Here is a 13,025-nt window from a genome sequence, read left to right as displayed (position 1 = left end):
AACCTCAAAAGAGTTGCGTTATGTAAACAATTTGGTATGAATCGTGTGGAAGATCCTACTTTCAATTCCTACCGGGAGGCTCCTGTTGCATTTGATTCTGTTAACAAATCGTCAGTTTTGGATGACTTTTCTGATATTCCACAGGATCATTCTGCCAAAGGAGGTGAAGTCGTTGTTTCTCATGATGTTTCACAGAAGAAAGATACCAATACTACCAACATCCTTGGCAAAAGTAGCATCAAACGTCCAGTTATTTTAAATGATTATTTTTGTAACTAATGCTTTGTTTTGTTTGTAAAGGAGGAGATGTGTAGTGTTTCCTTCCTTGACAGTTGTACCTGTGCATGGAGGCTTGCTGTCCCTGTCTGGTTGAAGTACTTCAATAATATTCATATTTATGCTTGTGTAGCCCGGATCTTCAGTACTATGTATGGAGGCTCGCTGTCCCTGTCTGGTCGAAGTACTTCAATAAACGTCATATTTATACTTGTGTAGTCCGGATCTTCACTACAGCACGCTTTCTTGCCCTGCCCTGCCGTGTGTCGTTGCTTCTCAGTCCGTCCGAAGCGGCCGCAGATGGCGCACATCTCTCATGACTTAAATATGCACGAGAGCTGTGCTTTATATTTTAGCACGGCACCCACTTTCATGGGCGTAGGAAGTGTGGGGGATGCGGGGGATGTATCCCCCTCAGATTTTGGAGTGGGGGGGACACGGGGGACAAGGGTGGGGGGCGAGGGAACAAAAGAATTTCCCCTCTCTCTTCTGTCATTCGCAGGGCCATTAGCGCGCAAAAGCGCTACCTAATGGCCCTGTACTTGACCTGCCTGGAGTCAAAGAGGCCACCCGCCCTCTGCCCTTTGTTATGCTGCAGGAAGGCTCAGCCTTCTGGGAAGGGCAGAGAAGGAAAAAAAAAAACTGTCTCTTTTCCTTCATAACCTGGGAGAAGGCAAGGACAGTGTCAACTTCTCCTGTGCTGCCTCTGGCAGCTGTCCTCCTCCCATCTCTCTCTTTATTCCTCCATCTCTCTGTCTCGGTCTCGCTCCTCCTTAAGTTCTGATTTCAAGAGCTCTTACGTACTCTCTCTTGCCTCTCCTTTTGAAATACCGAAATAAAGCAATACATAGTGGTCAGCAGACAGGCCAGATTGTTATTTACTGCCACACACATTAGCGCCACTTTACAGAGTTCGCCAGTGAAAGCGCTACTTTCTTTCTTCTTTCTATGAACAACATTGTTTTCCCAGGGTGGGGAACCATTCCTAAAAGGACTGAAATACCTGGTTGATGGATGGAGTGGAAATGTTTAATATGATCATTTTCAACTGTTTTAATTATTTTAGCTTATAAAATGGGCACTGCGGCTCTGTGTCCGGGGCTGTGGTCTTTTTTAAACCAAACTGCTTACATTTTGAAAGGATATAAACAATGGACATTGAAACAGGCCCCTTCCTGGTCCTGTAGCCATGTCCTGAAATTTTCAGGCAAAATCACTTACTGATTTCTGAATAATGAGTTTTAAACTGTTACGGTAACCATGTTGCTCCTGAATACATTTCACATGATTTGCTTATTCTTGCATTCCTTATGAGTGTTTGCTTTTTCTAGGGTGTTATTCATTTTTTCAGGCAGCATTTTACTGTTGTCTAGTGCTTAATTTGAATTTAGTCGCAGCACAAATGAGTTGTAGCTGAAGGCAGTGCACGTTTTTCTCAGTGGGGCAGTATGGTGTTCAGTGTGGGAGAGGATGTGGCACTCTGGCCAGAGCTGCTGAATTTGGAACTGGAGCACCATTTTCAGCCTTCATGACCAGTCCACCAGACCACACTCCTGACAGAGCTCATTCCGATGCTACACCTTAGAAGGCCCGATAGACCTTGGAAGCCCTCATGTCTTAGCACCAACCTTGAAGGCCTGTCCACCACAATCCATACTGCAGTTCATCTCCAGTCTTGCGAGCAGGCATACGAAGCACACCCTAGATCGACAGTGACACTGAGGTCACAAGATCCTTGAGGCCAGTCCACCGCACCCATCGGTACCTCCATTGGCCTTTTTCAGCAGTAGTGGTGCAACTTACCAGGGGTTGGCAATGTAGGATTTGCATGCACACCAACCTTAGGGGGTGATTATAATGGAGGTGGGACCGCCACGTCACGTCACCCCGTCAGTGGTGGTCCCACCACCATCGGTGACTGCATCACCACCAACCATATTACAATGGCGGGTGGTTCCCTGGCGATCGGAAAGACCAACCGCCACGCACTCGACTGGCTCCTTGAGCCCTCCAGTGCAGCGGAGAGGCTTGTTGTTCCTACAATGCTGGTGGTGCCTACCAGGCACTACAGTAGGTATTACGATACCCCTTACCCGCCAGCCTATCCATGGCGGTTCACCCGCCATGGAAAAATTGGCAGAAAGGGACATTGGAGGCCTGTAGCAGGCCCCTTTTCCCCCAGCCCCCAGACATGGGACCTGGGGGGCATCTAAGAAGCCCTCCTACATATCACTGCACCATGTGGCAGGCACCGCATTATGCCTGCCGCGTAGTGCATTGATATATGTAACGTCAGTTTTTACATTGCGGCAGATGATGCAGCCAGCAGCACCTGCTGCAATGTAAAAAGATAGGCACTGCGCACGCCATAGTGGCGGTCGCATTGTAATGCCTATCGTGGGGCCGCCACCTTGGAGGCCAGCAGTCCCATCCCCCGATTCCAGAGCGGACGGACTGAAGTCCACCTGCCATCGTAATCAGCCCCTAAGTTTGCAAACTTCATGGTCTCTGCTTCATGCACAAACACTTGCAGCCTGCTTTCGGACCACTGGAGTTATGCAGCAATGGAGGCCAAAATTAAGTTGCAGTGTTGACTAAATGATGCAACAATAAAAAGGCTGCAGCGTAATGCAGTGCATTTTATGATACTTTATTATTTTTACATACTAACAGCTTCTGCAAAGCTTTTGCCTCATTAGTACCTGTGTAACATACAAATGTAGCAGTGGGAAAGGTGACCAGTCAACCTTGGTAGAGGGCCCTACACTTCACAGAGACATAAATCATATTTCTTTCAGTAATTTTTGATCGGTTTGAGTTCCAAAATTGTTTTGGGTCAAATCGTTAGATTATGCAGCAGATGATGTATTATGTGGCAAATATGATACAGCCATAGTTAAGTGGAAAACATTTTTCCACTTAACTTAATTTTGCCCCAGCATTGTAGTTGATCAGTTTATAAGTTCCCCAACCCCAAAAGTCGAGTTTGGGCACAATTTGCATTTTAAAAGCAGTCCTACAACACAGGGCTACTTTTAAACTGACCTCAGGCTTCAGCAGCGCACAAATGCAAATGCAGAAAGGGCTGGCCTCTAAACTGCCATGCCCTATTATATTCTAGGGACTTAAAGGTAGTTCTAATCCCCTTGCCCTATTATGTACTAGGGCCTTATAGGAGAGGTCATGCCAATCAAAGGGGTACCCTGACCCATAGTGCACCCTAGTGTATGTAGGGTGTTTTCACAGTATCTTTAAGTGTCTCTTTCAGAATAGCACTAGCCCTGTGCCTGTTCAGGCAGAGGCCAGGGTCAGTCAGAGTCAGGTACCACCAGTACCAGTCAGCAAAACATTGGGGAGTGCCCAGGGCACAGGATGGCTTTGCAACACTAAAGAAGCACAAACTCAGAATTTAAAACATAACACCATGGTTGGGGGGTTCTCTTTAATAATCAGAATTGATTTCATATCCTAATGAACCCATTTTCCAACATTAGGATAAGGAAAGACTGGGGAAAAATCATAACGTTCTAATCTATACCTTGAAGTTTTCATGCAGCTCTTTGATGACGTTTAATAGCTCACTGTTCAATGTTAGGATTTTAACTTATAAACTGCAAATTCCAAAAGAATCGCTCAGACAAAAGCAGTAACTCACTGACCTATCTACATGATATGCATTTTGTGATCTGCGTGGTACACATTCTTTGCGGCAGGCATGTTACCCCACTGTGGCTACCTTACCATGAGTCAAAACTACCACTAGACAAACCTCCGATCTCTCTCAATAAAGAACATTAATCACCAAAGTTATCTTCACATTTGTATTGTTGCCTGAACATTTCTGGAGACCAAGAATGCAGGAGCAGGTACTTTTCAAACCATAAGGTACTTGCAAACATGACGCCCCCAACCTAAGTCAGCGACCTTTGTTTGCTCAGTGCATGAAGATGCAAGATTCATATACATTTTTTTTTAAACATTTGGTCCGATTACTATATGAATGTAAATAACAATAAAGCATACATGCAAACTGTGACAACATGCATGCTTTTCTCAATATTTCACTTCGGAAGTATGCAATTGTATTTGTTTAATGGGCGGTGATTTGTATAGGGTCACTGGAAAGTCCACAAGGTTGTCCCTGTCCCCCCCAGAATTTTAGTGTCTCCTACGCCCCTGCCCACTTTATACAAAAAAATTGTGCATACTGCGGACCTCTCGGGATGACATAATCAGTGGCTGCAGAGATAAAGGTCCTGGGCGGATAAACCCGCCTCCCCTTTTCTGTAATGTCTTCGGGAGCAAGGGGGAGGAGAGAGATTTTGCTTGCTGCGAGGTGTGGGGTAACTGCCGACTATCACACACCTATCTGAGCGATGCTGCACTGTAGCTGGTAACAGGTGGCTGCCGACCAATTCACAGGTAACCCCCGCCGTAAACTCTTTTAATCTAGCGTTTAGGCAGACCACAAGACCCTGATGTGTGTCCAAGTGGGGAATGGGGTATAAAGGAGGTGAGTTCCCGCTTTGTTTCTTGTAATCCTAACAGCGTTTATTTTCTCTCCAGTTTTTATAGGGCATCGAAGCGCTTTACAAGAGTTTGTTCCCGGCTTGAAAACTAATTGAAACCCGTGAGTTTATTTCAAGCAACTTATACAGAGTGCTTACTTCAGACAACTCCATTGATTGCTTCGCTTCTTGTTTACAGACCACTTGAGTTAGCCATGTGTGATCCTAGGCATCATAATTAAGACCGCATTTATATCATATGCACATACTTTCATGGACTGTATTTTTCCTGAACAAAGCGTCTTACGCCTCCTGTGATTTTTATAGCGCCTACGACCGCCTGTTTATTTCGTATGTACTGTACTTTTCGTACCCGGGGTATCGGTTTTAACCGCCATGTACTGTATGTATTTTCTCTGTGGTAGTTCTCTTCTGTGGGTATATACTGGACACACCTAGGGCAGGGCGGTACTTACACATTATATATATATTTCTTGTACTGTACGCATCGTGCCCTTGGGGGTAGGGGTGACGTATACCGCTGTATGCCTCTTTTCTACTGTCCATAATATGCCCAGGGCATTAGTTACACCTTCTGTTTGTCTCTTCTGTTTGAGTGCGGTAGTTAACGGTTCTTTGTGTTATAAACTACACTTCTCATGACCTGCAGGCAGTAATTAAAACTTCTAAGGGCATGTACTGCACCTATGATTTCCTGGGCGCTGTTTGAAGCTTTTCTTTATTGCTCGTGATGCACGTATGGCGGCTGCACCTAATGTGTGTATGCTATGTGCCACACATGTCCTGGGTCACAGTTTCTGTAGGTTTTCATCTAAATAGTGTATCGTGCCCTGGTCGATAGCTGCACTTTCAGTATAGTTGTGTTCTGTACTTCTGATGTCATGGGTGGTAGTTACACGTTCTATATGTTTATTATGAACCGGATATATCGTGCCTTGAGCGAAAGCTGTGCCTTTTGTATGTATGTCTGAAAATCTCATGTCCTCGGTGGTCCTTATACATTCTGTGTATTTCACGTCCCATATGCATGATGCCCGGTGTAGTACCAACACTTAGTGTATGCTTCTGTCCTGGGTAATAGTTACACCTTTCTTATGTTATGTACATACGTACCATTTCTTGAGTGGTTGTTACCCCTATTTTGTATAGGTTTATTCCATATGTTCCATATGCATGATGTAGGGGTTGGTAGTTGCATCTAATGTATGTTTTGGCCAGTTAGAACTTCTGTATAGTCCTTGTATTCCCACATGTATGACGGCTAGGGGGATAGTAGCACCACCTTCTATATAGCTGTAATGTACTGTGTGTATCACTTCTTGGGCAGCAGTTACGCCTTCTATATGTTTATCTGCTATATGTGTTCTGTCCTGTGGGGTAGCTATACCTTTATATGCTGCTTGTATACCGCATATCTCATGTTGAGCGTGGCTGTTACACTTTCTGTATATTCCCAGAGCTACAAAAAGAATTTCTGAATGCTGCTGACGCAGGGGGATATTCACAAGGTGAGGAATCACCGGCAGATATATCTATCAGAAGCCACTCTTACTGAGATCCAGGACCGAGGCTGAAATATCTTGATCTTAACCTCAATGTCCTGGACTCATTGTAACAGAGGGAAGGCAGTGAACTGCACTGTATCCAAGATAACTCCAATTAATGCCAGCCTCTATGAAGCAGCCAAGATGTCCGCCGTCGTCTGGAGATGGTCTATGGCAAACTAAAAACTGAAAATACTTCTGGCCAACTGTGAACCTCAGGTAACACCTGTGGGACTGCAGGACACTTATATGAAAATGTGTCCTGCAGGTCCAAAAACACCATCCAGTCCCCAAGCCCAGAGCAGTCAAGACCTGAGGTAGCACAAGCAATTTTAATTTATTGTTCCACAGTCAGAGGTCATAGTTCCAATATAGGCCAGAGGTCATAGTTCCAATATAGACCAGAGACCTTCATGCTCCTTCAGCAGAAAGAAACAGCCCTATCCTCATTCAGAGTCAGTAACACCAGCTCAATAGCAAATTTGGAGCGTAACGCTCTCACCTCCTGTAACAGAAGGGAGAAGTGATCCTCTGAAAGTTGGTGGGGGGTCAGATTTGGCAGAACAAAAAGAAAGGGAAGGGAACTGCTATGCTTAAGGGTTTGAATGACCCACCCTGGGAGCAAATGCTGAATGCTGCATCCATGGACAGCAGTGTGTGGTTCTACTCAGTCACCTCCAGGGCAGTACAGAGCTACACAGCTTCTCCATTGCTGGAAATTGTTCCAATCCCATGTGGCATCTGGTGTATTCATAGGTGTAGAGTCTGTTCCTAGAATTATCTATCAGAAGTCTGAGGTCTACGACCGGTCTTAATTCCTCTCCTTCTTGGGAACTAGAAAGTAATGGAAGTAGCAGCCTGTCCCACTCCTGGCTCCATTTCGATTGCACCCTTGGTGAGCAAAGACTTAATTTCGGAGGATAAAATAACAGCATGAGCCATCGAGATTTGAGTTGCAACTGCTGCGATGAGTGGAGGAGTGTATCCAACTTAAACAATCTTGTCTGAACTAACGGTGCATCAGGCGGGCGAACACAAATGGACCCTGTCCCCTAATGGCTTCAAAAGACTAAACAAGCGGGGCACTAAATTAGTTTGGCAGCAGGAGGTGAGGACCAAACAGAGGAGTGCTGCCCTGATTAGCAGCTGCACCACTGCCTCTGAAGACACAAAAACGCTTGTTAAGCTCTCGAATAGGCTGTGAAGGCTGCCTTTGACAATGGGGAATGCCTATTGTGAACAGCACTGGAATTTCCTAAATTAGACAGAAAACTAGCAAACAAGAGAAATCAATCAATCAATCAGGTCATTTGTAAAGCGCACTACTCACCCGTAGGGTCTCAAGGCGCTGGGAGGGGGGGGTGCCGCTACTGCTCGAACAGCCAAGTCTTGAGCTTCTTCCTGAAGGAGAGGTGGTCTTGGGTCAGGCGCAGATTGGTGGGAAGTGAGTTCCAGGTCTTGGCGGCCAGGTAGGAGAAGGACCTTCCTCCTGTTGTCTCTCTTCGGATGCGGGGGACGGCGGCGAGGGCGTGGTTGGTTGATCTGAGGAGGCGCTTGGGAGTGTAGAAGTTGATCCGGTTGTTGAGGTAGCTCGGGCCTTGGTCGTGTAGGGCTTTGTGCGCGTGGGTGAGGAGACGGAAGGTGATTCTCTTGTTGACCGGGAGCCAGTGCAGATCTCTCAGGTGTCCGGAGATGTGGCTGCGTCGGGGGATGTCGAGGATGAGTCTCGCCGAGGCGTTCTGGATCCGCTGGAGTCTCTTCTGGAGTTTGGCCGTGGTTCCGGCGTAGAGGGCGTTGCCGTAGTCCAGTCGGCTGGTGACGAGGGCTTGGGTGACCGTCTTCCTCGTCTCGGTGGGGATCCACCGGAAGATCTTACGTAGCATGCGCAGGATGTTGAAGCATGACGAGGAGACGGCGTTGACTTGTCTGGTCATGGAGAGGGAGGAGTCCAGGATGAAGCCCAGGTTGCGTGCGTGGTCCGTCGGTTTGGGCGCGGTGCCCAGGGCGGGGGGCCACCAGGAGTCGTCCCAGGCGGAGGGCGTGGAGCCCAGGATGAGGACCTCCGTCTTGTCTGAGTTCAGTTTCAGGCGGCTGGTCGTCATCCATTCGGCTACGTCTCTCATCCCTTCGTGCAGGTTGGCTCTGGCGGTGGCGGGGTCGTTGGTCAGGGAGAGGATCAGCTGGGTGTCGTCGGCGTAGGAGATTATGTTGAGGTTGTGTTGGCGTGCGATGGCCGCGAGGGGGCTCATGTAGATGTTGAAGAGGGTGGGGCTCAGTGAGGATCCTTGAGGGACGCCGCAGATGACTTTGGTGGCCTCTGACTTGTACGGTGGTAGGCGGACTCTTTGTGTTCTTCCGTCGAGGAAGGAGGTGATCCATTCCAGTGCCTTCTCCTGGATTCCGATGTTGCTGAGGCGCTGTACTAGGGTGCGGTGGCAGACAGTGTCGAAAGCCGCGGAGAGGTCCAGGAGGATGAGGGCCGCTGTTTCTCCGTTGTCCATCAGAGTTCGAAGGTCGTCGGTGGCGGCGATGAGGGCGGTCTCGGTGCTGTGGTTCGCTCGGAAGCCGGACTGTGAGGGGTCGAGGGATCCATTCGTCTCGAGGAAGGCGGCCAGCTGTTTGTTGACGGTCTTCTCGATGACTTTGGCCGGGAACGGGAGGAGCGAGATGGGACGGTAGTTCTTGAGGTCGGTGGGGTCTGCTGTGGGTTTCTTGAGGAGAGCGCTGAGTTCGGCGTGCTTCCAGCTCTCAGGGAAGGTGGCGGAGTCGAAGGAGGTGTTGATGATGTCCCGTAGGTGGGGTGCGAGGACAGCGTCGGCTTTGTTGAAGACGTGGTGAGGGCAGGGGTCAGTCGGAGATCCGGAATGGATGGAGTTCATGGTGCGGATGGTGTCTTCGGTGCTGATCGGGGTCCAGGTGCGGAGGGTGGTGGTGGGTGGCGTCGTTGCGGTTGTGGCTTGCGTTGGTTGGTTGTTGAAGCTGTTGTGTATGTCCGTGATCTTGTTGTGGAAGAAGGACGCGAGGGAGTTGCAGAGTTCTTGCGACGGGGTGATGTCATTGTTTCCGGCGTTGGGGTTGGATAGCTCTTTCACGATGTTGAAGAGTTCCTTGCAGTTGTGTGCGTTGTTGTCCAGCCGGTCCTTGTATGCATTTTTCTTGGTGGCGCGGATCAGTTGGTGGTGCTTCCGGGTGGCGAGCTTGAGGGTGGTCATGTTGTCCGTCGTTGGTTCCCTTCTCCAGGCTTTCTCGAGGGCTCGGCAGTTCTTCTTGGAGCTCTTGAGTTCGTCGGTGAACCATGGTGTTTTCCTGCTGCAGGATCTGCTGGGTGGGGTTCTCAGAGGGGCGAGTTCGTCCGCGCAGTCGTTGATCCATTTCGTGAGGTTGTCGGCGGCCTGGCTGGGGTTCGCTGAGTTGGCGGGAGGGTGCTGGCTCAGGGAAGCGGTGAGCTGGTCGGCTGTGATCTTGTTCCAGCATCTTCGAGCAACCTGTTGCTGGTGGTGGTGGATCGTCGTTCTTTTGAAGGTGAAGTGGACGCAGCTGTGGTCCGTCCAGTGGAGTTCTGTGGCGTGGCTGAAGGTGACGTCTTTGCTGGATGAGAAGACGGCGTCGAGTGTGTGTCCGGCGAGGTGGGTGGGGGTGGTCACCAGTTGCTTGAGTCCGAGGTTGTCGAGGTTGTCGAGCAGGCTGATGGTGTTGCGGTCGTTGTTGTTCTCCAGGTGGAAGTTGAGGTCCCCCAGGAGGATGTAGTCGGCGGAGGGGAGAGCGTGCGGGCTGACGAAGTCGGCGATGTCCTCGCTGAATCGTGTGCGTGGTCCCGGGGGTCGGTAGATCAGGGTGCCTCTGAGGGTGGTGGTCGGGTTGGTGTGGATCTGGAAGTGCAGGTGTTCAGCGGTGGTGAGGGTGTCATCGGTGTTGGTAGTGATGCGGATGGTGTCTCTGTGGATGATGGCGATGCCTCCTCCGGTCTGGTTGTCGCGGTCCCTCCGGGTGATCTTGTAGCCCTCTGGGATGGCGATGGCGATGTCTGGGGCTGAGGAGGCGTTCATCCAGGTCTCGGTGATGAAGGCAACGTCGGGGACGGTGGTGTCGAGCAGGTTCCAGAGTTCTACGGCGTGTCTGTGGACGGAGCGGGTGTTGAGCAGGATACACTTGAGGTGGGTGCTGCTGGAGTTCGGCTTGGCGGGTGCAGGGAAGGTCCGGATGCAGGTGAACTTGCAGGCGTGGCAGCTGAAGGGTCCGTGGGTGTGCTTCGGGGCGGCTCGGTGACATCCTGGGATGCGGCCGGTGTTGAGTGCGTTGAGGTCGGCGGCGCTGTAGGTTCGTCGGGTCGGCTTCCGTCGGTGGGGGCCAGGGGTCCTGGCGCTGGTCGCGATCCGGTCGCGGACGGGCGCAGACGGGCTTACCTTTGGCGCGCCTTCGGCGCACAATCGGCGCGCCCGCTGCGCGTGACCGCTGCGCGTTCGCACGGTCGCCATTTAAGGCGAAGTGCGCGGGTGGGCGGGGCAGCTGGGAGGCGGGAGCGGGGAGGGATACAGAGGAGAAGAAAGGGGCGGGGCCAAGCGGCGGTGGCGGGAAGGGAGGGTGGAGGGCGGCGGAAAACACGAAGGAATAACAAAACAGGCGCAAATCAGCAACAAAACAAGGGGTATGAGGGGGAAAGATACCAGGAACACGGAGAAAACTAGACAAGCACAACTGTTGGACAAAACAGGCAAATGCGGAGGAAAAAAGGAGATGCACGGAGTTTTAAGGAGAAAAAAACAGGCACAAGTGTTAGACAAAACAACCCTACTGCGGGGGCAGCCGGCAGCCGGCAAAACGAGGCAGTAGCGAGGCAGAGGGCGGGCAGGGGCACACACAGCAGCTGGTGGCCGTGCGGCGCGGGGGTGTCCCACAAGTGGGTCACACTCACCTGCGTCGCACGGTCGCCATTTAAGGCCAAGTGCGCGGGTGGGCGGGGCAGCTGGGAGGCGGGAGCGGGGAGGGATACAGAAGAGAAGAAAGGGGCGGGGCCAAGCGGCGGTGGCGGGAAGGGAGGGTGGAGGGCGGCGGAAAACACGAAGGAATAACAAAACAGGCGCAAATCAGCAACAAAACAAGGGGTATGAGGGGGAAAGATACCAGGAACACGGAGAAAACTAGACAAGCACAACTGTTGGATAAAACAGGCAAATGCGGAGGAAAAAAGGAGATGCACGGAGTTTTAAGGAGAAAAAAACAGGCACAAGTGTTAGACAAAACAACCCTACTGCGGGGGCAGCCGGCAGCCGGCAAAACGAGGCAGTAGCGAGGCAGAGGGCGGGCAGGGGCACACACAGCAGCTGGTGGCCGTGCGGCGCGGGGGTGTCCCACAAGTGGGTCACACTCACCTGCTTCGCACGGTCGCCATTTAAGGCCAAGTGCGCGGGTGGGCGGGGCAGCTGGGAGGCGGGAGCGGGGAGGGATACAGAAGAGAAGAAAGGGGCGGGGCCAAGCGGCGGTGGCGGGAAGGGAGGGTGGAGGGCGGCGGAAAACACGAAGGAATAACAAAACAGGCGCAAATCAGCAACAAAACAAGGGGTATGAGGGGGAAAGATACCAGGAACACGGAGAAAACTAGACAAGCACAACTGTTGGACAAAACAGGCAAATGCGGAGGAAAAAAGGAGATGCACGGAGTTTTAAGGAGAAAAAAACAGGCACAAGTGTTAGACAAAACAACCCTACTGCGGGGGCAGCCGGCAGCCGGCAAAACGAGGCAGTAGCGAGGCAGAGGGCGGGCAGGGGCACACACAGCAGCTGGTGGCCGTGCGGCGCGGGGGTGTCCCACAAGTGGGTCACCCCCCAGAAAGCAGCCCCAGGGAGCAAGCTAATGCCCTGCTGTCCTTGAAGTGCTTTAACTCGGTCCTCAATCATCACAGGTGGAGCCTTCATGATTCTGTACCAAGACAGGGGCTGAGCAATTGCCAAAGTTAGTCCAGAACAGGCAACCGATTCAGTGCAGGTTCAGGAGCCAGCTCACCTGGTACTCTGGCGAGCATCAGAGCAGGTATCACTGCTGGAGACTACACTTAAGACATCAGGGCGCCAGGGAAGTTTTATGGTACGGACAAAGAGGACAATTGCCCAGGGCTTCCACCTTCTACGGGGGCCCCTGGGAAAGTGAACTTTCTGTCACCTCTATTTCTGTACTTCAACCATTCTCACACTAACTGCCATTCTCTACCTCTCAGCTCTTTCGCCCTCTACCCCGTGTCATTCTAAGGATTTTTTGGATACCAGACAAGACCTATTTCAGCTGTTTTAGTGTGCCCAGAGTACAAATCAATACTGTCTAGCATCATGTGAGCTGCTTGAATTAGCAGAAAAAGTTGAATAATCTTCAATGCTGTCCAAATAGAGGTGTCTAAAATAGGAGATGCCCAGGGTCCCAAAAATTTAAAACAAGACTGCAAGGCGCAGCTTTGGTGGGTGGCAGACAGGCTCAGATAGTACCAGAGAAAGATCGCTAGCAGAATCCCACCTGGAGCTGACAACAGATCTGTGGGGTTTGAAGGCAGGCTAAAGACAAATGAAACCACTCCAAACTGTAGCATGGACTAGGGATCAACAATGGCCCAAGGGAATTAGGTGCATAGGCTCCAGGACCGGGATTGAGTTGGAGTCTGACTATGCAGCCAGATTTCGACCTTTAGCG

General features: G+C 50.8%; 1 protein-coding gene and 1 long non-coding RNA gene across 7 annotated transcripts in view; one reads left to right on the top strand and one right to left on the bottom strand.

The window, feature by feature from the left end:
• LOC144768846 (uncharacterized) overlaps positions 1-13,025 on the top strand; it is a 285,224-nt gene that overhangs the window by 68,147 nt on the left and 204,052 nt on the right. Inside the window, exon 2 of the long non-coding RNA XR_013598640.1 lies at positions 4,843-4,906. This is a non-coding gene — a long non-coding RNA (uncharacterized LOC144768846). The remainder of the gene's footprint in view (positions 1-4,842; positions 4,907-13,025) is intronic.
• Positions 1-13,025, bottom strand: part of PRR14 (proline rich 14) — a 489,848-nt gene that overhangs the window by 328,197 nt on the left and 148,626 nt on the right. The window lies entirely within an intron of this gene.

This window comes from Lissotriton helveticus, chromosome 7 (assembly GCF_964261635.1).
Source record: "Lissotriton helveticus chromosome 7, aLisHel1.1, whole genome shotgun sequence".
Taxonomy (NCBI): domain Eukaryota; kingdom Metazoa; phylum Chordata; class Amphibia; order Caudata; family Salamandridae; genus Lissotriton; species Lissotriton helveticus.
Note: the sequence above shows the minus strand (reverse complement) of the source record. Positions and strands in the feature narration are given on the sequence as shown.